Source organism: Aethalodelphis obliquidens, unplaced genomic scaffold (genome assembly GCF_003676395.1).
Source record: "Aethalodelphis obliquidens isolate GAN/ISIS:26980383/991018 unplaced genomic scaffold, ASM367639v1 scaffold6, whole genome shotgun sequence".
In the NCBI taxonomy this organism is placed as follows: Eukaryota; Metazoa; Chordata; class Mammalia; order Artiodactyla; family Delphinidae; genus Aethalodelphis; species Aethalodelphis obliquidens.
This window is the reverse complement of record NW_020837950.1, coordinates 50180998-50207667: the sequence shown is the minus strand read 5'-3', so window position 1 is coordinate 50207667 and position 26670 is coordinate 50180998. Positions and strand designations below refer to the sequence as shown.

At 40.0% G+C, this 26670-nt stretch overlaps 1 protein-coding gene across 3 annotated transcripts in view; it reads right to left on the bottom strand.

Moving 5' to 3' along the window:
- The window catches only part of UGT8 (UDP glycosyltransferase 8), a 94549-nt gene extending 77338 nt beyond the window's left edge, over positions 1 to 17211 (bottom strand). The window contains exon 1 of one of the 3 annotated variants that reach the window (XM_027103590.1): positions 16636 to 17211. The gene's annotated coding sequence lies outside the window, so the exon portion shown is untranslated. Of the gene's footprint in view, positions 1 to 685; positions 735 to 16635 lie in introns of those variants that run through there. The other 2 variants (XM_027103588.1, XM_027103587.1) reach the window with 2 other exon arrangements.
- Between the last annotated feature and the right edge of the window lie 9459 nt (positions 17212 to 26670).

Here is a 26670-nt window from a genome sequence, read left to right as displayed (position 1 = left end):
AAAAAAAAAAAAAAAAAAAAAACAACCCGAAACTAAATAACAATTATCTCTGTCATTATTTCCTCTTATTAGCCTTTCTTAGAATTAGCTGTGAATACACCTCCATCCATTAGAAGCCCCAGGTAAATTTTAAAAGAAAAATCTACTAAACAATTATTAATTTTATAGTGATGAGTTCAAAGAACTATATATAACCTTTCTACAGACCAACTTTTTTCTTCTGTTTTAACTAAATGATACAGCAGTTTATACAGAACATTTCATTTAAAAACAAAGGAAGGGTGAGAGGGGTAAGATGGCGGAAGAGTCAGACGCGCAGATCAACTTCCTCCCCACAGATACACCAGAAATACATCTACACGTGGAACCACTCCTACAGAACACCTACTGAACGCTGGCAGAAGACCTCAGACCTCCCAAAAGGCAAGAAACTCCCCACGTACCTGGGTAGGGCAAAAGAAAAAAGAATAAACAGAGACAAAAGAATAGGGACAGGACCTGCACCAGTGGGAGGGAGCCGTGAAGGAGGAAAAGTTTCCACACACTAGGAGCCCCTTCGCGGGCGGAGACTCCAGGTGGCGGAGGGCGGAAGCTTCGGAGCCACGGAGGAGAGCGCAGCAACAGGGGTGCGGAGGGCAAAGCGGAGAGATTCCCGCACAGAGGATCAGGGCCGACCAGCACTCACCAGTCCGAGAGGCTTGTCTGCTCACCCGCCGGGGCGGGCGGGGCTGGGAGCTGAGGCTCGGGCTTCCAGTGGAGCGCAGGGAGAGGACTGGCGGCGTGAACACAGCCTGCAGGGCTTAGTGCGCCACGGCTGGCCGGGAGGGAGTCCGGGAAAAAGTCTGGACCTGCCGAAGAGACAAGAGACTTTTTCTTCCCTCTTTGTTTCCAGGTGCGCGAGGAGAGGGGATTCAGAGCGCTGCTTAAAGGAGCTCCACAGACAGGCGCGAGCCGCGGCTAACAGCGCGGACCGCAGCGACGAGAATGAGACGCTAAGGCTGCTGCTGCCACCACCAGGAAGCCTGTGTGCGAGCACAGGTCACTATCCACACCCCCCTTCCGGGGAGCCTGTGCAGCCCGCCACTGCCAGGGTTCCGGGATCCAGGGACAACTTCCCCGGGAGAATGCACGGTGTGCCTCAGGCTGGTGCAACGTCACGCCGGCCTCTGCCGCCGAAGTCTCGCCCCGCATCCGTGCTCCTCCCTCCCCCTGGCCTGAGTGAGCCAGAGTCCCTGAATCAGCGGCTCCTTTAACCCTGTCCTGTCCGAGCAAAGAACAGACGCCCCCCAGCGGCCTACACGCGGAGGCGGGGCCAAATCCAAAGCCGAAACCCGGGAGCTGGGCGAACAAAGAAGAGAAAAGGAAATCTCTCCCAGCAGCCTCAGGAGCAGCAGATTAAATCTCCACAATCAACTCGATGTACCCTGCATCTGTGGTATACCTGAAAAGACAACGAATCATCCCAAATTGAGGAGGTTCAAAGCAAGATTTATTATTTTTTCCTTTTCCTCTTTTTGTGAGTATGTATGTGTATGCTTCTGTGTGAAATTTTGTCTGTATAGCTTTGCTTTCACCATTTGTACTAGGGTTCTATCCGTCTGATGTTTTTTTTTTAACTTAAAAAAATTTTTTTTTCTTAATAAATTTTTTTATTTTAATAACTTTATTTTATTTTACCATACTTTATTTTATTTCATCCTCTTTCTTCCTTTCTTTCTTTTCCTTCCTTCCTCATTCTTTCCTCCCTCCCTCTCTCTCTCTCTTTCTTTCTACTTTTTCCTCCCTTTTATTCTGAGCAGTGTGGATGAAAGGCTCTTGTTGCTGCAGCCAGGACTCACTGCTCTGCCTCTGAGGTGGGAGACACAACTTCAGGACACTGGTCCACAAGAGACCTCCCAGCTCCACATAGCATCAAACGGTGAAAATCTTGCAGAGATCTCCATCTCAACACCAACACCCAGCGTCACGCAACGACCAGCAAGCTACAGTGCTGGACACCCTATGCCAAACAACTAGCAAGACAGGAACACAACCCCACCCATTAAAAGAGAGGCTCCTGAAAATCATAATAAGTCCACAGACACCCCAAAACACACCACCAGACGTGGACCTGCCCACCAGAAAGACAAGATCCAGCCTCATCCACAAGAACACAGGCACCAGTCCCCTCCACCAGGAAGCATACACAACCCACTGAACCAACCTTAGCCACTGAGGACAGACACCAAAAACAATGGGAACTACGAACGTGCAGCCTGCAAAAAGGAGACCCCAAACACAGAAAGATAAGCAAAATGAGAAGACAGAAAAACACACAGCAGATGCAGGAGCAACATAAAAACCCACCAGACCTAACAAATGAAGAGGAAATAGGCAGTCTACCTGAAAAAGAATTCAGAATAATGATAGTAAAGATAATCCAAAATCTTGGAAATAGAATAGAGGAAATGCAGGAAACATTTAGCAAGGACCTAGAAGAACTAAAGATGAAACAAGCAATGACGAACAACACAATAAATGAAATTCAAAATACTCTAAAAGGGATCAATAGCAGAATAACTGAGGCAAAGGAATGGATAAGTGACCTGGGAGATAAAATAGTGGAAATAACAACTGCATTCTTTTTCTAAAGAAAAAAGAATGAAAAAAAACTGAGGACAGTCTCAGAGACCTCTAGGACAACATTAAACGCACCAACATTTAAATTATAGGGGTTCCAGAAGAAGAAGAGAAAAAGAAAGGGACTGAGAAAATATTTGAAGAGATTATAGTTGAAAACTTCCCTAATATGGGAAAGGAAATAGTTAACCAAGTCCAGGAAGCACAGAGAGTCCCATACAGGATATATCCAAAGAAAAACATGCCAAGACAAATATTAATCAAACTGTCAAAAATTAAATACAAAGAAAACGTATTTAAAGCAGCAAGGGAAAAAAGAACAAATAACACACAAGGAAATCCTCATAAGGTTAACAGCTGATCTTTCAGCAGAAAGTCTGCAAGCCAGAAGGGACTGGCAGGACATATTTAAAGTGATGAAGGAGAAAAATCTACAACCAAGATTACTCTACCCAGCAAGGATCTCATTCAGATTTGATGGAGAAATTAAAACCTTTACAGACAAGCAAAAGCTGAGAGAGTTCAGCACCACCAAACCAGCTTTACAACATATGCTTGAGGATCTTCTCGAGGCAAGAAACACAAGAGAAGGAAAAGACCTATAACAACAAACCCAAAACACTTAAGAAAATGGGATTAGGAACATACATATCGATAATTACCTTAAATGTAAATGGACTAAATGCTCCCACCAAAAGACACAGACTGGCTGAATGGATACAAACACAAGACCCATATATATGCTGTCTACAAGAGACCCACTTCAGACCTAGAGACACATACAGACTGAAAGTGAGGGGATGGAAAAAGATATTCCATGCAAATGGAAATCAAAAGAAAGCTGGAGTAGCAATTCTCATATCAGACAAAATAGACTTTCAAATAAAGACTATTAGAAGACACAAAGAAGGACACTACATAATGATCAAGGGATCGATCCAAGAAAAAGATATAACAATTGTAAATATTTATGCATCCAACATAGGAGCACCTCAATACATAAGGCAAATACTAACAGCCATAAAAGGGGAAATCGACAGTAACACATTCATAGTAGGGGACTTTAACACCCCACTTTCACCAATGGACAGATCATCCAAAATGAAAATAAATAAGAAAATACAAGCTTTACATTATACATTAAACAAGATGGACTTAATTGATATTCATAGGACATTCCATCCAAAAACAACAGAATATGAATTTTTCTCAAGTGCTCATGGAACATTGTCCAGGATAGATCATATCTTGGGTCACAAATCAAGCCCTGGTAAATTTAAGAAAACTGAAATTGTATCAACTATCTTTTCTGACCACAACGTTATGAGACTAGATATCAATTACAGGAAAAGATCTGTAAAAAATACAAACACATGGAGGTGAAACAATACACTGCTTAATAATGAAGTGATCACTGAAGAAATCAAAGAGGAAATCAAAAAATACCTAGAAACAAATGACAATGGAGACATGACGACCCAAAACCTATGGGATGCAGCAAAAGCAGTTCTAAGAGCGAAGTTTATAGCAATACAATCCTACCTTAAGAAACAGGAAACATCTCGAATAAACAACCTAACCTTGCACCTAAAGCAATTAGAGAAAGAAGAACAAAAAAACCCTAAAGTTAGCAGAAGGAAAGAAATCATAAAGATCAGATCAGAAATAAATGAAAAAGAAATGAAGGAAACGATAGCAAAGATCAATAAAACTAAAAGTTGGTTCTTTGAGAAGATAAACAAAATTGATAAACCATTAGCCAGACTCATCAAGAAAAAAAGGGAGAGAAGACTCAAATCAATAGAAGTAGAAAGGAAAAAGGAGAAGTAACAACTGACACTGCAGAAATACAAAATATCATGAGAGATTACTACAGGCAACTCTATGCCAATAAAATGGACAACCTGGAAGAAATGGACAAATTCTTAGAAATGCACAACCTGCTAAGACTGAATCAGGAAGAAATAGAAAATATGAACAGACCAGTCACAAGCACTGAAATTGAAACTGTGATTAAAAATCTTCCAACAAACAAAAGCCCAGGACCGGATGGCTTCACAGGCAAATTCTATCAAACATTTAGAGAAGAGCTAACACCTATCCTTCTCAAACTCTTCCAAAATATAGCAGAGGGAGGAACACTCCCGAATTCCTTCTACGAGGCCACCATCACCCTGATACCAAAACCAGACAAGGATGTCACAAAGAAAGAAAAATAGAGGCCAACATCACTGATGAAAATAGATGCAAAAATCCTCAACAAAATACTAGCAAACAGAATCCAACAGCACATTAAAAGGATCATACACCATGATCAAGTGGGGTTTATTCCAGGAATGCAAGGATTCTTCAATATAAACAAATCAATCAATGAGATACACCATATTAACAAATTGAAGGAGAAAAACCATATGGTCATCTCAATAGATGCAGAGAAAGCTTTCGACAAAATTCAACACCCATTTATGGTAAAAACCCTGCAGAACGTAGGCATAGAGGGAACTTTCCTCAACATAATAAAGGCCATATATGACAAACCCACAGCCAACATCGTCCTCAATGGTGAAAAACTGAAAGCATTTCCACTAAGATCAGGAACAAGACAAGGTTGCCCACTCTCACCACTCTTATTCAACATAGTTTTGGAAGTTTTAGCCACAGCAATCAGAGAAGAAAAAAAAATAAAAGGAATCCAAATCGGAAAAGAAGAAGTAAAGCTGTCACTGTTTGCAGATGACATGATACTATACATAGAGAGTCCTAAAGATGCTACCAGAAAACTACTAGAGCTAATCAATGAATTTGGTAAAGTAGCAGGATAGAAAATTAATGCACAGAAATCTCTGGCATTCCTATACACTAATGATGAAAAATCTGAAAGTGAAATTAAGAAAACACTCCCATTTACCACTGCAACAAAAAGAATAAAATATCTAGGAATAAACCTACCTAAGGAGACAAAAGACCTGTGTGCAGAAAATTATAAGACACTGATGAAAGAAATTAAGATGATACAAATAGATGGAGAGATATACCATGTTCTTGGATTGGAAGAATCAACATTGTGAAAATGACTCTACTACCCAAAGCAATCTACAGATTCAATGCAATCCTTGTCAAACTACCACTGGCATTTTTCACAGAACTAGCACAAAAAATTTCACAATTTGTATGGAAACACAAAAGACCCTGAATAGCCAAAGCAATCTTGAGAACGAAAAACGGAGCTGGAGGAATCAGGCTCCCTGACTTCAGACTATACTACAAGGTTACAGTAATCAAGACATTATGGTACTGGCACAAAAACAGAAAAATAGATCAATGGAACAGGACAGAAATTCCAGAGATAAACCCACGCATATATGATCACTTTATCTTTGATAAAGGAGGCAGGAATGTGCAGTGAAGAAAGGAGAGCCTCTTAAATAAGTGGTGCTGGGAAAACTGGACAGGTACATGTAAAAGTATGAGATTAGATCACTCCCTAACACCATACACAAAAATAAGCTCAAAATGGATTAAAGACCTAAATGTAAGGCCAGAAACTATGAAACTCTTAGAGGAAAACATAGGCAGAACACTCTATGACACAAATCACAGCAAGATTCTTTTTGACCCACCTCCTAGAGAAATGGAAATAAAAACAAAAATAAACAAATGGGACCTAATGAAACTTCAAACCTTTTGCACAGCAAAGGAAACCATAATCAAGACCAAAAGACAACCCTCAGAATGGGAGAAAATATTTGCAAGTGAAGCAACTGACAAAGGATTAATCTCCAAAATTTACAAGCAGCTCATGCAGCTCAATAACAAAAAAATAAAACAACCCAATCCAAAAATGGGCAGAAGACATAAATAGACATTTCTCCAAAGAAGATATACAGATTGCCAACAAACGCATGAAAGAATTCTCAACATCACTAATCATTAGAGAAATGCAAATCAAAACTACAATGAGATATCATCTCACACCAGTCAGAATGGCCATCATCAAAAAATCTAGAAACAATAAATGCTGGAGAGGGTGTGGAGAAAATGGAACACTCCTTCACTGCTGGTGGGAATGTGAATTGGTACAGCCACTATGGAGAACAGTATGGAGGTTCCTTAAAAAACTAAAAATAGAACTACCATATGACCCAGCAATCCCACTCCTGGGCATATACCCTGAGAAAACCATAATTCAAAAAGAGTCATGTACCAAAATGTTCATCGCAGCTCTATTTACAATAGCCAGGAGATGGAAACAACCTAAGTGTCCATCATCCGATGAATGGATAAAGAAGATGTGGCACATATATACAATGGAATATTACTCAGCCATAAAACGAAACGAAATTGAGCCATTTGTAATGAGGTGGATGGACCTAGAGTCTGTCATACAGAGTGAAGTAAGTCAGAAAGAGAAAGACAATACCGTATGCTAACACATATATATGGAATTTAAGAAAAAAAAATATCATGAAGAACCTAGGGGTAAGACAGGAATAAAGACACAGACCTACTAGAGAATGGACTTGAGGATATGGGGAGGGGGAAGGGTATAAGCTGTGACCAAGTGAGAGAGTGGCATGGACATATATACGCTACGAAACGTAAAATAGATAGCTAGAGGGAAGCAGCTGCATAGCACAGCGAGATCAGCTTGGTGCTTTGTGACCACCTAGAGGGGTGGGATAGGGAGGGTGGAAGGGAGGGAGACGCAAGAGGGAAGAGATATGGGAACATGTGTATATGTATAACTGATTCACTTTGTTATAAAGCAGAAACTAACACACCATTGTAAACCAATTATACTCCAATAAAGATGCAAAATAAAAGTAAAGTAATTTTTAAAAAAGAGTTAATACTCCGTACTTGAAAAAAAAAGGAAGGGAACATTTCAAGTTTGAATATGTGGTTTTGAAAATAAACAAAAGGAAAAAAGCATCAATATACATACAGCATTTTAGAGAATTTACCTCCTTGCCTGCTTTATGAGTCACTGAAGGTATCATTCAATTACGTTTAAATATGTTACCTCTGGTTAGTATGTTTGTCCAAGGTCTTATGGGGAAACTAAGAGTGAAAGTCCACACTCTAACTGCGCATACTCTTCTTAGAGGGAGAATGAACGTAACTAAGTGTTCAAATATCATGGACAAATGTAGACAGGAAAGTCAAAAGCAAAAGAAACTGGGAAGCAACAGTCTGAGGTGGGACTGAGTGTAGAAACCACGAAGGATGAGAATTTGAAAGCACAGACGAAAAAAAAGAACAGTTCAGGTGTGGGGTATCCTAAAGCAAATGCTTAAAGAGAGAAATGAACCCAATAAATGGAACGTGCTGGGCACAGGAGGAAGTAAACAAGGGTGATCAGAAGGCAGACGGACGAGAGAGAGCCCTGAAAGCCAGGATTCCCATGGGAAAATGAGTAGCCAGGAGCCTGGGTTCCAACATCAAATCCCCTGCAGACTGTCCTGGTGATTTCAGAGCTCTGCACCCCCAGGTCATGGTTTGTAAGATGTGACTACCTACCGGACAACGCTCAGGGGCAGAATGAGGATAAAATGACAGAATGTATGAGTCAGCAATTTGCAAAGTGCAAAAAAGCTGTATGAATGTAACATCTGACTGTTGTTCAAAGGAACTGAGAATTTCCCACATAAAGGTAGTGTCTGAGATGGTAACTACATTTTCCCACCAACGTTCCTAGTAAACCTCAGCCCTAAGCCAGTAGGCTGTTCCTTCTTTGGGATATTGAGGATCACAGCTATTGGTTGTAATTAAACTCATGCTCAGATCAATACTATGGTTTCCTGCTATGATGCTCCAGGTTCACACAAAGCCCACATATGCCACCGAGACACTTGTCCTTTTCCTCTTTTTTTTCCTTCCCCTCCACTACTGTCTTTCCTTGTCCACTCTCCATCTTGCTCTAATTCCCTGTTTCTTATTTATTTCTCCTTCCAGTTTTCCTTACTCTCGCTTTAGCTCCATTAAGATATATTCTCACAAATGCCCCTGAAGTATTTTCAAAACCAGGAAAAAACAGAGTCAGCGATTAGCATTAATATTCCTTAAAATAGTTTCACCCTTGACCTTATCCACAAATTTCACTGCTCCCTCCCCCCCCCCCTTCTAAGTAGACAGGCAAACCTGTTTGACTAGTTTTCCTCTAAGCCCCACTCTCCTGATTGGCTGACGAGTACAGAGGAACCACAGGTACAGCAGCACACATGCAAAGTCTATGTAAAGCACATGGCCTTCCTCAGAAGGAGAAGCCACAGCCAAGGGACTGCAGGGCCTGTGTCATCCGCCCAGTCTCAGGGCAGCTCTCTCAAAGCAGGAAGGCAACACCAGTGGATGGCTTATTCCATTGCTAGTTAAAAAAAAAAAAAAAAATTCTTCCTGTCAATGCCTTCTCTTCTGAATAAGGGATATTAAGGTGAGGATGAGGTCTAGAATCAGATTAAGCCTGTATGTTACAAGCTTAAGATGGTGTATGTGAGTATATTTACAATGTGGTACAGAGGTGTCCCTAAGTTTTGTTGTTGTTGTTGTGTAAGTCCATTAGGAAAGTTTGAATTTGCAAAACAGATTAACCAAAATGGGATTCCTTTTATAGAGAGGTGTACTTTGAGATTGCTTTAAATAAGCAAAGTCTCTGGGTACCTTTAAAATAGGATATGCTTTAAAATCACTGTTCATATATTTTGGACTGTCGACTATTTCAAACCTATGGAAAAGTATAAAGATTAATATAGAAAACATCTGTATACCCGTCACCTATATTTTAAGAGTTAAAATTTTGCCTTACTTTCAAGTGTTTTGAAAATTTTAAATTCTATAAATATTCAATTTATAAAAACCAAATTTTATACTACTTTTCAGGAACATATTATAAAAATATACAGCATATTCGTACACTTGATTCTACTTTTTAAAAAGTTTTTAAATCCATGGGAACATTTTGTTTACACTAAAACATCCCACTTGAAGGAAAATCAGCCCCATGGTTATTATTAAAGCAAGTTATAGCCAATGTAATAGCTAAAATAGTATAACTCTTGAAAATGTGTCAAGTATCAAATTTCTTCGAAATAGAATTGAAAAGTGCAAAATAATTGTACACATGTTTGTATTCATAATATTCCCAAATCAAGCAAATATTTACCAAATCAGTTACAATGTAAATTTATTTAGTGGACTAGAATCCCAAAAGGTTCATTTCTGTTCTCTAAATCAAGTCAAGGGAAATTACACCTCCAATATAGTGACTGTTTCCATTATTAATAATTCAGACAAATAGCACAAAGCTATTAGCAAAATACACAGTATCTCTGAAATGTTCCTAACTACACATTCTTTCTATCTAATCCAAATGTTTTAATACTTACATAAATTTCCAACCAGAGTAGGAACTGACCTAGGCTGTCCTACATACCATGCCATTCACAAACCCAAAGGTTCCGTCTTTGTTGGGGCTCTGCACTCCTAAATGCTGACCTCACGTCTAAGTTAATTTCAATGTGGCACTTGTCATCTCTGTAAGGGAGTCCTGAGCAGGACAGTATAGAGCCCAAAACTGAGTTGGTGAATATGTAACATGGAACTGTCAGAAGTCCTAAATTGAAAATCACCGGCACAGCCCACTACGTTTTGCAAGAGTGGGACCATACACTGTGAGGGGGTTAGCACAACAGACGGAAACTCAACTCCAAAACAGAGAGGTCCTGATAACAAAAAATGTAGCTAGAGAATTTCAGGGAAAGAACGTCATCAAAGGTTAAAAACCACATACATAATGGACTTCAGTTCACCTTAAAAATACTGAACATCTAATTTCATTTTACTCAGAAAACATTTATTGGATGTCCTAAAAACTATGTACTATGCTACACGTTATATAAACAAATGAGGGACTTCCCTGGCAGTCCAGTGGTTAAGACTCCACACTTCCACTGCAGGGGGCACGGGTTTGATCCCTGGTCAGGGAACTAAGATCCCGCATGCCACACTGCACAGCCAAAAAAAAAAAAAAAATTATATATATATATGTGTATGTGTATATATATATATATATATAATATATATACATATATATAAAAACAAATGATAAGTAGTGAATATTAATAAGCATGTATTGAAACAGACTTACTAATTTGAACTAAAATGGAATATTTATAACCAGTTAATCACGAAAAACCAACTAGTAAACATCATGCACCATGTTCAATTGTTGAGTGGTGCCCAAACCAATTCACATATGTAAATTTTTTTCAAAATACCCATTAATTACAGGGTAAAAAATATATACATATTAAAATAGAAATCTAATTTTAGATGTTTATCTCTAATATAAAGCATTACTTCATCCAACTAGAGAAAATCCTAAGGAAAAAAGTAGATTTTATTTTATTTTACTTTATTTTTATTTTTGTGTGCCTTGGGTCTTCGTTGCTGCGCGTGGGCTTTTCTCTAGTTGCGGGAGGCTACTCTTCGTTGTGGTGCGCAGGCTTCTCATTGCGGTGGCTTCTCTTGTTGCGGAGCACAGGCCCTAGGCGCACGGGCTTCAGTAGTTGCAGCACGTGGGCTCAGTAGCTGTGGCTCGCGGGCTCTAGAGCGCAGGCTCAGTAGTTGTGGTGCACGGGCTTAGTTGCTCCGTGGCATGTGGGATCTTCCTGGACCAGGGCTCGAACCCGTGTCCCCTGCATTGGCAGGCGGATTCTTAATCACTGCGCCCCAGGGAAGCCCCAAAAGTAGATATTTTTAAATATTACTATGGTCAGCTCAATTTTTTAAGAAATTTACAAATCAGTCCTTCCCCTATTACACAGGTTAATACCTGATTTCCATGGTGTTGATTTTTAAGACCCTATGGAAATGCCTTCCATGCCTTAGACATGGAAATGCCTTCTGAATTAAACATTAAATTACACTGTGTTCAGTTTTAATATCACCTATCTTGTTTTTGTTTTCAGAGTCTTTTAAAATGAATAATCTTTGTCCTTATTATATTATCTGAGAAACTAGAACTCACTTAAACTCACTTAAATACCGAGAAACCTTAAAGAAGACGTTAAAAATGTCTATGATTTGATTACCAGATGCTTTTAAAAAGCAACAAAGATGCTGTGGACCCTCCAGGCTGGTGGAAGCATGGCTTGTCCTGAGGAAGCTAACATCTCCCAGAGCTCTTGAGCCAACCCTGCCCCCCAGTCAAGGAACATGTTCCAATGGCTCTCTTTTCCCTTCAAAATTTTCAAGTGCCCCTATTGTACTGGCTTCCTCCTCAAAGGCTATAAATATGATCAAGTTTCCATCTGAAACATATCTTTTAATCACCCTCCCTAAACCCTGAGAGCGAGTACTGCTGAAAGCAGCAGTCTCTACAGACCTCCCTATCACCAAATCCAAGTCCTGTTTTCCATAAAAACAGCTAGCACTTACTGAACACAAACCAGATAACTTCCAGTCACTGAGCTTGATAGACGTTATCTCATTTGATCCTCACAGTGGCCCTGGGAGGTCACACTTTGATCTTCATTATGTAAACGAGGAAAGGGAACTAAATTCTGAGTTTAAGGTCACATAGCTAGTCAGGGGCAGAACCAGGACTGTCTGATACCCCTCATTTTAGTACTTAGACCCTCATTTCTGGAAATTCTTTCCTCCTTCAGCTACTAAAAGTTACTCTCCCCTAATTTTCCTCCCGACTTTCACTCTGTACCTTTTTCTTCTTTACTGCTCCCTATATCTATAGCCAACAATTTGATTTTAGAATCTCCCCAGGCCTCTTTTTTCATCTTACTCTCTGAACCTGCCCTAGAAGATCTACTGACTTCCGTTTTTTTTTTTTTTTTGCAACCATCTATATGTTGAAAATGGTTAAAGCAGTCAGTCTATCCACCCATCCGTTAATCTATCCACTTATCTACCTACCTATCTAGCCCAGACCTCTCTGCTCAGAAGTTCTGTGCAATGATCCATCAGACACTCATCTCCAGCTGGATTTTCTATAAGCACTTCATATTCTACATGTCCAAAGCTGAACTCTATCATCCTTGGTCCTCAGATCGGCTTCTCCTTTAAAGTCCCTATCCCATCCTCCCATACCACCCACCATCTAACCAGTCACCTAATCTGAGAGCTTCTACCACCTTAACATCTGCGTGACCAAAGTCTCTTCTTCATCTCACTGCCACAACTTTGATGTAAGTTCCTCAACTTCTCTTAGCAAGATCACCCCAATACCTTCTAACCTGTTATTCCTGTCTCACACCTCAGATCCATCCTTCTAGACTGCTGTGAGAGCTGTGTTTTCACCACTCCTTTGTTTAAAACAACCTTGAGGAGAAAATGGTCCACACACCGTAGGATGGCAAACAGTCCTCCATGATCTTGCCCTTGTCTACACTGACTCCTCTGTTGTCACCTTCTCTATGAAGCCTCTTTAGTCTCTGTTCCCATGTAGAACTGGCCACTTCCAAATGCCTGTTCAGGGCTCTCTGCATTTCTCTATCAAAGCACTCAAGAACATATAACATTATTTTGTACTTATTGAAGCCAACTTGTTTTCTATCTATCTAATCCTCTTAAACCCAGAGTCCTCCCATGGTCTTATGTGTCTGCATATCCCCAGTGTACAGGACCATAGTGCCCAATGCATAGTATGCTTTTCATAAGTATGTGTTGAAAAAAAGAAGGATGTTTGTGAAATGCTTTAGATTAGGAAGATATAATTATCACCGCTTTCAACACTAAATTAAACAACTTTATTCAAACCTCATCTGATTATGTAACCCCATGTGTGGGTATGCAAAGTAATACTGAAATGATTCACCTAGCTTCAAGTATGGGCACCAGGCTTATCAAATCACACTTCTTATTCCTAGCTTCCAGAGTAGAGAAATAGTGCCAACATTACATACAGCTAGTCAATTTCAATGGCCGAAAGCAGGATGTAAAGTATCATCGGACACGTATTCCTAAACAAAGACAATCTGGGCCTACCATAAGAAAAGGAAACTTTTTTTAAAGCCTGCTTCAATTTCTTGGAAAAGCAAAGATCTTCCAGAAGACTGAATGTCTGAAATCAAGACACCCTTCTAAAGATCTCATATACAAAATTTTCTATTTAAAAAACACGTTAAAACCATTTATATAGAAGTTACCCTTCTAGGAACCTCAGCCATTGAGCTCACTATCTAGCCCAGAAACAAAGGATGAGAACAGCAAGTACCTGTCACAAATTACGCAGGCTTTATACTCGAGCAATAGCCCACATCATTTCAGGAAAAAAAAAGAAAAAAAAAAAAGACAACAGATAATAGAGCAGCAGGGCCCGCTCACAGCCTGACAGCAGCAGAAAGTGATAGCTGATAACAGAAAGAGGACCCAGAAAAACCATAAAAAAAAAAGAATAGTACTTCTGTCCCCAATCTAGTATTTCAACCAGGCAGGCTGAGGCCATTTACTATAAACAAAAACAGCTCTATACACCTCAAGGAATAGCACTATTCAATTCTTTATGAATTCATCTTCATAAAGACAGTCCAACAAAAAAAAAATAACTTACATCCTGGGGAGCAAGTAAGAGTGTAATATTTAGAAATTACTTGTTTTAATAGCTAACTTTTTAAAGTGTCAGTAATTAACGGTGTGAGGGGTCAGCTATTTTGAAAATGTGCTTATGTAAATAAGTAATAACCCAGATAATGTCAAATAAATGAGATATTATGACATATTGCAAAAACAATCCAAAGTTCTTACTCTCCTGGTGTACTTTGGAAATCTAATGTGAATTAAACAGCATCAAGTCAATATTATCTTATAAACAAGCACATAAATAACTTCGAAAAGGAGTCTGACAATTGAGAGTGTGGTTATTTTCTTCCTTTGCCATCAATATTTACATGGTAATTAAGCTGATAGTTATTCATAAGGTACCATGAAATGTTTTAAGTAATTCAAATCAAATGTGAACTTTCAAACTCTTTACACACAAAAAGATTTTACAAAAAATAAATTTTTTTACAAATATTTTTTACTCCATTGGTTTACTTATTCTAATATGCACACCAGGCATTAGTACAACAAGCATAAAGCTCTGGAACTTTTAGACTTAAAAAGAGTTTGAATCTCTACAGTAGTATTATCACGAGAAAGTCACAAGTACAGTTTTTACTCAGTTATGCCCGAGCTACTAATATACTATCAAGCTATTACTAAATGTCACGGAAGTATGCTTCATTGTAGTTTTTAAACACTGCTATAGCTCTAAATCACACAAGATGTCAACCTTACCTTGTGGGTGACAGGCAAATCAAATAGCACTTGAGTGTTTCCCTCTAGAATTATCTAGAATAGTTGCCGAACAGAAACAGTCCAAAAGCAATTATCTCAAACTGCCTGGAGATAGTTTCCATAAGAGAAAGCTAGTCCACTGTTTCTCTCTGAGACAGAAAAAATAGTCTGGTTTATGATCTAATTCAATTAATGCAAAGTTCGGATTCCCTCACTATACAATATTGATGTGCATGACTCTTCCATTAATTTAAAACTCTCCAGGGAATAAAATGTGATTACTCCTAACACTATTAACATACCAATTAAAAAGCACTTCCTAGCCTTCCTTCAAGTGGCATTTTTTTCTGGGAGTAAGTGGAAATAAAGCACACCAATTACACCAATTCTGAGTGCAGACATTTTTTCTTTGAACATGAAATCATCATAAATAGAAACAACAGCACACTTGGCATCTAGCCAAACAACCACACCTTCATGTCATTAATCTTAAAAAATTCATTGTACGAGATGACAGCCCAAGGGAAATCGAAGGTTTTTAGAGTAGTGTTTTTCCTATCGTTTATGGGTGGAACCCACTTGAAATAAAAGGCTGCCTCTATTGCTAACACTGTTTCATAATGCAGGTGACTCGAATGCTACCCACTCCTCCCCCTTGCGATACGCCCTCTCCCCCGTGATAATGACTAGTTAACACAATCTAGTATTCCGAGTTCCAGTACTTTCAGAAGTTCTTTCACTTTCTCCCCTCCTCACCACCCCCCACCCCACCCCCTTGGGGTTGCTTTTCGGCGATGGGAACCAGAGGTACAGGTACAGAGGTGGTACTTTCCCTACGGAAGTGCTGCAGAGCGGCACGTTCCCCGTACTCAACTTCATAAACCCTCCATTAAACCAGCGAATTTACACATACCGATTGAGTAACCCCCTCGCCACGCGTGACTGTCCTTTTGCCCTGTCGCACTCCGATGCGGTTTGCCTCGTACAACTCCAAACCACGCATCCCAGGCCCCCTCGCCGCTCCTCTAGCCCGTGGAAGGCGCCCTACTTCCTGCAGCGCGTCCTTCTCTCGCCTCCTAACCCGCACACGCTTCTCTAAAGCAAGGGCACGCCATATGGCTCCCGCATCCGCGCGGAGACCCTGCGACCACTGTCCATTTCCGGGGGTCGCACAGGCTTGCGGGCACTGAAAGGTCCCTGTTTCTGTGCGTCTGTGTGTGTAGCCCCAAGACACGCGCTACCCCCAATGCACCCAGGTCTAGTTCCCCCTCAGGGAGAGGACGAAGTAGAGGAGAGTTGCAGAGTTTCCCAAGCACCTCCCGGGCCCCCATCCCTGGCTGGCGGCGGGGGCTCCGCGGTGCCCATAGCTCCGGGGTCAAGTGCAAGGTCCTTGGCCAGATCCACGCCGGGTGATCCCCTCTCTCAGCCTGCACGCACGAAACGCGAGAGGACCCTCAAACGGGCGCCATACGGCCGGGAAAGGAGCATGGGCGCGAGCGAGGCAGCAAGGAAAGATCTCCTTTACACACCTCCGCCCCACACCCTACCCACCCCCAACCCCTTACCCCCTCAGTCCAACCCCATCTGCACTTTCGGATCCCTACCCCCCACCCCTGGGTCGCAGCCATCCGCCCGGCACTCACCTCAGGGAGCAAACAACGCCCCTCTCCTCTTGCCGCCCCGCCCCCCTTTCGCCCGCTGGAGCGGCGTGGTCCGTCCGCTTACCTCCGCTCTTGGCTGCTGCGCGTGAGTTTGAGTGCGTCTCCGCCGCGAAATTGTATCCGGGGACAGAAGGGACCCGTTTGTGTGCTGGATCAGGTGTCGCCGCCTTCGGTGGCTTGGGGTCGTGAGGAAGGCTGCAGAGTTAGTGTGTTAGCTTAGGACTGGCTCTCGGGACTCACAGTTGACTGCAAAGCTTGAACCGTGTCCTCCCTCACGGCCGCGGCGCGCCTGCTCTTCCGCGGCTCTCCGCGGGCGGCCGCGCCCCCCCGGCCACGCCCCGCCCCGCCCCGCCTCGCCTAGCGCGCGGCTAGCAGAGCTGGAGCGCGCCCCTCTCCTGTCGCGCCTGGCTCAGCGGGGCACGACGCGGGCAGCCACGTGCTCAGCCTCGCATCAGACGCCTGGGGCTGCGAGCACCTCCTGCTCCTTCGGCTGGGGCACGGATGCGGACGCGCCTTCGTGCCACGCGCTCGCGGGCTGAGCGAGGGCTTAAGAGTCCTGGGACTGGGATGCTCGCGGGCGGAGCGGCGGTCGGCGGACAGGCTGGGACGCTTGCGAGCCCTCCGGTGCTCGAGCTCGGAACCCTGGAACTGGCACGTGGCCCCGCCCCCTGTTCCCCCAGCGAGGCGTGCCCTGTGCCCTCTCTTAAACCTCCCGTCTGGTCCCCGTGCCCGCCTTTTTTCATCGCACCAGCACCGCGCGAATCCGCGTGGTGTGGTGGTAGTGCGCTTTCTCTCCCTTCCCAGCCTCCTAGTCTGCCTCAGTCCTCCCGAATCCATTAAAAAGTCAAACTTGGGCTAGGAGGTGGAGGAAATACGCGAAGGAAAGGGGGTGAGGGGCACTTAGGTGATCAAGCCACCTGCCTCGTGAATCGGAAAGCGTTCGAAAACACGAGTTTGGGGATCCCGGAGAAAAGAAATTGGGTTGCTGCGCTCGGTAACATCCCTCCTCGCAGGCTTGTGCTGAAAGGGCCATTTATGCTTTGCTTGGTTGAGTCTGTGGCGACTTTATCCTGACTAATCTGTGTTTGCCAACAGCAGATCCTCGCCAAGTTGGCGTCCCAGCCAGGAAGCACCTTTGCGTACCCAGGCCTGCTGGAGCGGCCCTTCCCGTGGCGCCTCGGACCCGAGAGCCCAAGCGCCTTGAAGAGTCCGACCCTAGGGTGCGAGCTTCCTGGAAACCAGGAAAATCGAATAGTGTTGTTGGCTTTTCCTTTGAGCATGATTGGTAATGTATTCGATAAATATATATACGACATAACTTTAAGAAAAGCAAAAATCATGTCGGGTGTAAGCTCCAGAAGCTAAGATGCTGCCACTGCACGTGAACGTTATACGTTTAATCATTGGAATTGGGAAAAATGCCGTCAGGCCATCCTTTTCTTGCTCCAAACCGAATTTCAAAAGTAGATTGGGACTTTGTACTCTTAGAAAAGGAAACGGAAATTATGTTTTATTGTGTATAGTATTACTTAATGTTAAATGGGGGAAAAATCTAACATACACTGTTATTCTCATTTTACTTATGACTCTGTGTTTAATAAGTGCTGGGTCCGAAGTCCATATACTAAAGAATGTTCACCGATAGACTTCCAGATGTGGATTTCAGAAAAGAATGTGCTTACTTTCTTTGCAGATCAGAAATTTGAAATATTGTGAAAAGCACAGGGGGTATTTTTTCAGCCTTTGTACCTAATCCAAGGAGATTACTGTCCTCTATTTTTTAATTTCATTAGAAAAACCTAAAATGTGAACATAGGTAACAATCTGACATAAGAGAATTTAAGCATTTACTTTGAAAGCTCTGTTCTCTCAAGTGTCAAGCTTCAAGCACTTGTTCAAGCAATTGCAAGCTGTTTGTTGCATAATGCATTTGTAAATTCATGGTCAAAAAAAATTACTAGAAATTAAGTGAAAACGTTAAATTTTATTGTGTGAAAAATTTTTAAAAATCTGTGTCACATGTCTTTGCTTATAAAGCCATGTAAACTGACCATTGTATAAGATTTTGGCAGACTTTTGGGAAGAAAATGCATTGCTCTATTATGTGTGGATATGTCCATGTCTGTTGTTTCTTTGGTTTCTCTGTTGCCTCCCACTTTCTTTATATAATGATTATCGAGTTCTCACAGCTCTGCACACAGAGGACACCCCATAATTTAAAACAAGTTAAGTCAGTTATTGTATAAATAGTTGAATTGCATTTTGGGAGCTTGAAAGTATAAAGAAAATTGGTGAGTGTCTCTCTCTTTTTTAAAAAATCTACCAGCACTTAGCACTTCATATTATTGACTGAATGGCTGGATAAAGTAAATAATGAAAGCATTTCCTCCTTCTCTTGAAGGTAGAGTGTGTATTTTTCATATTTAATCCATCTTCCAAGCTCCCATCCAGATTCACACAAAATTCTGCCTATCAGCTTTAGTTTATAGAATGTTGAATTGAACAGCATATCTGTAGTAAGGAAGTTCCTAGCCAATGTGAAATGTGATATTAAAATTCCCTCATTATTTCGGTAGACCAAGTGTATCAGTATACTGATAATTTTTAAATTTTTAATTTAAAAAAATTAATTTAAAAATGTTTAATTAAAAAAAATGCTTTTGGTTCTTTAGTCAGTTTGGGCCCATATGATTTTATCGGGAGATAACAATGACTTATGAGAAATACTAGCTCAGCCTGGTGATTATTAACCATGGACTCTGGGACTTTAATCAGTTATAAATGGTACAGTTTTATATCATTTGCCTTGTAATATAGACCATATAGTATAGAATACAGCAGAATGAATTTAAGTTTAATCATGGGGAGAAATATGGGTGGCTGTACATTCCAATACCCTTTTGCTAATAGTCCCAAATATCTGAATATATTGCAGTGCGGTACCTTATGACTGGAAACATCACTGGCTTCACAAACTAGGCCTTTGAGCTCTGCTTAGTTCCCAAGAAATGTGATTATCTACTTTGGACCTCTGAGGAGCATAGAGAGTCTAAATGCTCACAGAAAGTCTTTAGGCCTAATTTGATGCTGCTCTCCATAATAATAATAATGATTATTACGGCTCCTACTTGAGTTTTCAAAGTGTAATTCCAGGCACAATGCTAAGTTAATGAGTGATCTCATTTAATCTTCCTAAACATCCTGGAGGTAGGTACTATTATTTTTTTCCTGTTGAAGACAGAGTAGCAGAAGTTCGGGGAGTCAAACTGGAAAGTGGCAAAACTGGGAACTGAATTGAATTCTGAGTCAAAGATCACACCCTGAGCCACTAGTCTATTCAGACTAGATCCACTAGTCCACCCAGACTAGTGGAGTTCAAGTCTTGGTCAGAGAAAATGTTGAAGTACATAAATCCAACCTATTTGGGGAATCCTTGGAATTCAAAAAGCACATAAACCCAGTCTGCCTTGCTGTGTCTCCTCTTTTACCCCCCAGAACAGCTGCTAAATAGGCAAGTCACAGTGATGAGAGGGGCTTAATTTTCTGTGTATCCAGTTTAAAATTGTTGCAATTATTTTGTTTAATTCCTGTTTCCTATAGACTCTGACTTACTGTAAGAACACCAAACCTGAGGGCAAACAGAATGAAAATCATACACAAAGTCCATAAGATAAAAACAGGCAGATTATCTTCACCTTCACCTTCACTTCCTCTTCACCTTCTCCTTTTGGCTCTTTTTCCTTTTCCATCATCTCTTATTTTCTTGCAGACATCAGCTTCTTGCTTTCGGTTTCAACTATACACTCTACTTAGTGCCATATCCCGTTTTTTTAATACGTGCAAATATTTTCATTTTTATAAGTTTTAATATATGCAGTTTTTTTCATTTTTCATCTTAATTCTGTTTTATTATGCATTATAGGTTTCTTTAGAAAATGTTGATCTATGGATCAAATTGTAACAGAAGGATTGGAGAAACAAAGAGGGATTTCTAGAATTGTGGAAGTGATGGATAACTACTCGATTCTCATCAAAAGATACATTTTTTGAATTGTCTAAAGGAATACCTGATATAAAGGGCAAGCCAAAAAAAAAAACACTTGTACTTTTAATAATTTTGGTTACATGATTATAGACATCACTAGCTTAGACATCACTAGCTTATTCTATATGTCCTTCTAAAGCAATATTTCTTTTCATGATTAGAAAATGTCATCAATAAAACTTTACTCTCTAATCTAGTACCCAGTAAGTTAAATCTTTTAAAATAATTTCTAAAACTTCATGATGAACCCTGTTCAGAGTTAGTTGTGGGCAACTATGGAGATAGAATATCTGTCTTAAGGCCTTTGGCCTTTCAGAACTGGAAAGTTTGCTATCCTGGATTCTTATGTAGCCCTATGTTGAGTCTCTGTCAGTGATACCAGCCAAGATTTTAAAAGAGAACAAGTGGTACTACATGACATCATACATAACTAAGCCTGGGTCCGCAACAGCTTCCTTTCCCACCATTTCGTGGGTGTTACATAGTACAGCCTTTCTATGTTCAGCCTGTGGTGCTTCCTGGGAATAAAGAGCTTCATAATATATTACAATTATAGCATCATAATTTATTTGCCCTTAATACCCTGCAAACTCAAGGCAATACCAACTAATTCTAATATTCCAGCACTAGATGAATGAGGTCATGTTTACCATATCTGCTTTATACTTTCATAGATACTAATCTTCATCCATTTTTTTAATTAATCGCCCTTGTACAGTGGCTCTAAGATCCACTGAACATAATTCTAAAATATCAAAATGTTATGACCTAGATTACATTCCCCTGGTATCATAGTCTGTGTGCTTCCCTAAGTAATTGTTAATTTATCTGCCTAGTCAACTTGCATTTATTGGGAAAGTTAAAGAAGACCCCCAGAATCCACATTTTTTTTTAGAATTATACACTCTGCCTTTTAACATAAAGAACTAATTGTATTATTTTCAGAAAAGAAATAAAGGACTTGCCCTGGCAGATTGGTATTAGCAATATTTTGTGACTCATTTCATATGGTTATCTTAAAATCATGGTGCTTAAATAGTCACGTTCTCAGGTCAGGCTTTAACTCCCAGATGAAACTATTAAGTATACTTTTGTTCATAAGTGTCAGGCCTAAGCCTGACCCTCCCAAGGTATGCAAAGAAAGTAGGTTTCTGTATCAATGAAAAACAATAAACACTAAGGACTTTGACCCTAGTGTTCACATCATTATGTTACCTGTGTGTATTTGATTTTATGGTTGGAATCCTGTTTTGAGTATCTCTTTTCTTGCCTTGTTTTTCATTCACTGGCTCCCTTACTTTTGTGTAATAAAGAACTGTCTGATGGAATATCCCATACAAAGGGCAAGCCAGGTAGGAAAAAACCTAGTCAGTGACAGCACTATTTCTGTAGTGTGAGGACATCAAGATTGAGTGGGTCTTTCCAGGGTATAATTAGAAGTTGAGGTTCTTGCTGTAAAGCAGATGTAGACTACTTTTACAATTGTTTTTTAAAATGTGACGGCTAATTTTTAAGTGCCTCAGTTATATTGACCAATTCCCTATCCTTTCACACCAAAAATAATCCTCTCTACCAATCCATCTTCCCCAAACCATTTGGATAAATACTTCTTTACCATTAAAACATATCCAGGGTTTCAGAAACTTGTCCTAACCCTGATAAGGTAGAAATTTTTTGATGGAGTAAGATGGCTTCATATGTTCATGCTTTTACAAAACCTTTCTGTTTCAAACACAAATTTATGCCTGATAAAATATAAAAGGCTAAAACACACCAATTAGATAGACATAGAGGAAGTGAGAAACAAGGTAAACATCTTCCTGAACTAGTAATAGAACAGAAATGCAAAGCAGGAGGCCAAGCTGGGGCCAAGAGTTGTGTCTTCTGGGACTAGATACTGATGCATTGATGGTGGTTTGGGGACTAAAGGTGCTTGTAGCAGACAGACCCCAGGGTAACCCCATGATTCTCACCTCCTGACATCGTGCTCTCTGTAATTCCCTCCCTTTGTGTGTGGGTGGGACCTTGACTTGCTTCTGGCCACTAGAATATGGCCTTTATGTAGTTAAGGCCCCAAATCAGGTAATGTAGAATTAATCAAAAGGTAGATTATTCTGTGTGGGTAGGACTTTAAGGGTATCAGGTGAAAGCCCTTAAAAGAAGAGGGTCCTTCTTGAGAAGGGAGACTCTCCTTGCAGGCTTGAGGAAATAAGCGGCCATATGGGGTGAGTCCTCGTGGCAAAGAACTGAGAGCAGCTTCTAGGCCCTAAGAGTGGCTTCCAAGCAACAGCCAGCAAGAAGTTGGGGTCCTGAGTCATACAGCTGCAGGGGAATGAATTCTGCAAACAACTGAATGAGCTTTAAAGTATATTCTTCCCCAGTCAAAAGGCACCCTGGCCAACACCTGGCATGTAGCCTTGAGAATCCCTGGTTATAAGACCCAGGTAACCGATGCTCATATTCCTGACCCATGACTGTGAGATGATAAATGTGTCTTGTTTCAGTCTGCTGGGTTTGTGGTAATGTGTGATATAGCAATAGATAACTAATTCAGTACTCCATACAGGAAGAAGAACTAAGGGCTGGACCAGAACTCCCACAAATGTGAATGGAGTCTGAATAAAAAGGCTAGAAACCTAGCCACATAGAAAACAGTGGTTACAGGGGGTGTGAGGACCGAAAACTAGGAATCAAATCAAGTTGCTAGCCGACTCCAGTTGCATGGACCTTTGGTGTCTTCAATATCTCCCCAGAGCAGTTATAAAACTTGGTTCTGAATTGGTGGCTCAGGAGTGCAAGGTGAAGGCAATCACAGGCACCTGAAAACTATTAGATGAGAAAGGCCAGACCAGGAGAAAAAAGTTGTCCCTCTCCAGTCAGGATAAAATATATACTAAAATCCAAAGACAAACGAAGAACTCTAAGGTTAAAAAAAGGCAAACAAAAACTGCTTTGCTACAAGCATTAATTCTTTGTAAATTATATTAATTTATGGAATCATTTGACAACGACTTTAAAATACACTTAGTAAAGAAATAGCATCTATTAAAAACCAAAATTAAAAATTCATTCTGAATTTATAAGGCAAAAACATCTCAAGAAAAGTTTGGACATGCAAAAGGAAATAGAAATCTTAAACATTCATTGTAAGGAATAAACTCTATACATCTGTGAAGAGAAATTAGTAGATCTGAAGATTGTTCTGAGAAATTCAATCAGGATGGAGGAGAGAAAAACATACACATATACGTGCGCACCAACATTAAGAGACCTAGAGAATGCATTAACTCAATTATACATGTAACTGGAGTTTCAGAAGAAAAGAAAGGATGAAATATCAAAAGAAATTTTGATAGCTGAGAAGTTTTCAGAACTGAAGAAAGATTAGATTCTCAGATCTTAATCCTTAACTGTCTGGTTGTTACTAGACAGAGCAAATAGCACCCACCAGAAGTAATGATTGAACCCTGAGGAGACTTTGAAAAATTTTTAATTCTCAGGCCCCATCCTAGATCCACAAAACTAGAAATACAGAAATGTATATTTTTAAAAATCTCCAGTATTCTTCAAAGCTTATAACCCTAGTCTAATCATGAAAAAAGCATCAGGTAACCTCCAATAGAGGGGCATTCTACAAAATACTTGGTATTTCTCAAAAGCGTAAAGGTCTTGGAAAAATAAAGTCTAAGAAACTACTGCAGCAGACAGGAGCCTACGGAGACATAATGACTAAATGTAATGTATGCTGGATGGGGTCCTGAAACAGAAAAAGGACATTAGATAAAAAATAAGAAAATCTGAATAAAGCATGGACTTTAGTTAATAATCATGTATTAGTATTGGTTCATTATTTGTAACAAATGTACCATATTAATATGAGATGTTAATACTATGGAAAAATGGATGTGCGGTGTACGAAACCTTGGTGTACTATTTTAGCAAGTTTTTTGTAAGTCTAAAATTATTCAAAAATTTAAAAAATCCTTAAAAATAAAAGCTCCCAATTTTATTTTGATCAGCCAGATTTCAGAATTAATCAATTGTTTTACTCTTTTATATTATAGGTGAGAAAACTGAGGCAATTTGATTGTAAGCATTTGTGTAGTTCTAATAATTTTTAGAGATAATAGAAGTGTTAAAATTATGATTGGTGTAAACTATGATTACAGGTTTCTTTGAAATATCTTAGAATTAACCCTGATTTGGATTCTGTAGTTATAACTGAAAAATAGCCATATAATAATTGTAGCTAATTACAACAAATGCTTATTTTTTTTTAGGACTGTTGGCACTTAAGAAAATTATTTTAAAGTCCATCAGAAAGAGTGGACATAGGAGAATATCCAATAACCTGTAAGTGTATTGCACAGAGTTGTGCCGATGTTCAGTCTAATCATATGTATAAAGCTGTATTTATGTCCTAGAACATATAAAACATGAAAAAATGTTCAATTTCAAAAATGCACCGTAAATAATACTCAACTTTAAACAACTCATTCAATAAATATGTATTAAGCATCTACTACTGTAATATAATTAAAATTATATTTAAAATTTTTAAAGCATAGCCTTGACCCAGTTTGGAGGTCCTGGCTAGAGTCTGGTCAGTTTTCGTTCCTGAGCAGCTGATTAAGGACAAATTATGCCCACTTCTGTTATCAGGCTCCCACATTCCCTTGTCACTATGCACCAGGCCTACTCTCCCCAGGGTAACAAGTAGGGACAGGTCGTTTGCCCCAGAGCCTTCAGAATTATTCACATGAAACAAATGCTTATTTTTAAAACCATTAAAATGGTAATGAAAAATGGAATGGATTGCAGAATCAGCTCCCATTAATAGTATTAAAGTTTGTTCCGGAAATATTTTTTCCTGCACCATGCTAGCATTCATGCAGTGTACATAAAGTTAATGAGAAGCATGCATTCTTAAAACAATAAGAAATTCTTTCTTGCGTCCTCTTTTCTCTTTTAGTCCCCTCCCCTTAAGTATTTCCTTAAAGTATTCCACCTTTCTTCACACCCACTTTCTGGTCGTTTCATAGAAGAGACGGATTCTGTTAATAAAGGCATAAGACCATTAACTAACTCTTGCAAAGGAAACCATTAGTGTCTGTAATATCACACAAGATCATTAAGACATAGATACGAGATATTTGTTAGCCTTGGTTTTCATTAATTAATAAAAATACCTGAAAATCCTTTAATGCTTCATTATTGAGTTTCAAATGATCCCTTCAAAGCTTGAGTGAAGTGGCAATAAGAGCTGTGTTAATTTATAAGATCTGTAAATAACCATAAATAGCAGAGAAAATCATTAACTCACAATGCCTAATCAAGTAACATAAATTAATGAAACAGGTTGTTTAAACAAAAATACCAGAACTTAGACATCCAAATAAATCATTTCCTACCAAGCCCTTACCTTGGGAAACTGTCTACAGTAGCCATTAGTCAAGGAAAGCTAGAACTAATCTTGAAAAGTTGCCATCAGGGCCTGTGGCACAATTCTCAGGAGCATTTTCAATGATGAGAAATCTTTGTCTTTTGTGAATGAATTTGCTTGTTGGAAATAAATGCTATTCTGAGCCAAGCGAACCTGGTGAACTGGGTCAAGTCAAGATGGTAAAGTCATATTTTGGTAAAAAATAAAAAATAACATGACTACTAAGAAACATCTTGCGTAAAGGGAAAATCAAAATGAAGTTGGTATTGCTAGGAGAGTTCTCTTAAAATGGAGTCGGGAGGCCACTGAGAAAGGGTGACTTACGCACATCTCAGAATCTGACTTTTGACCACTTATTTTCCTAATGAAGGCATCCAGAACATCTGCCAGAAACTCGAGATACTTTCAGATCCTTATCCTAAAATTCCTCATGATGCCTTAAGGAGAAATATTTCCTGACTCGTGGTCAGGGTCGATCACAATTCTTGCCAGACAACCTTAATCGTGTGGCTTTTGTCTGTATAAGACCCTGACTTTTTCTCTTCTCCTGAACACTCTTTCAATTTTAGCCAAATCTGTGTTTCTCACGTTGCAATACTTAAGACCCCACA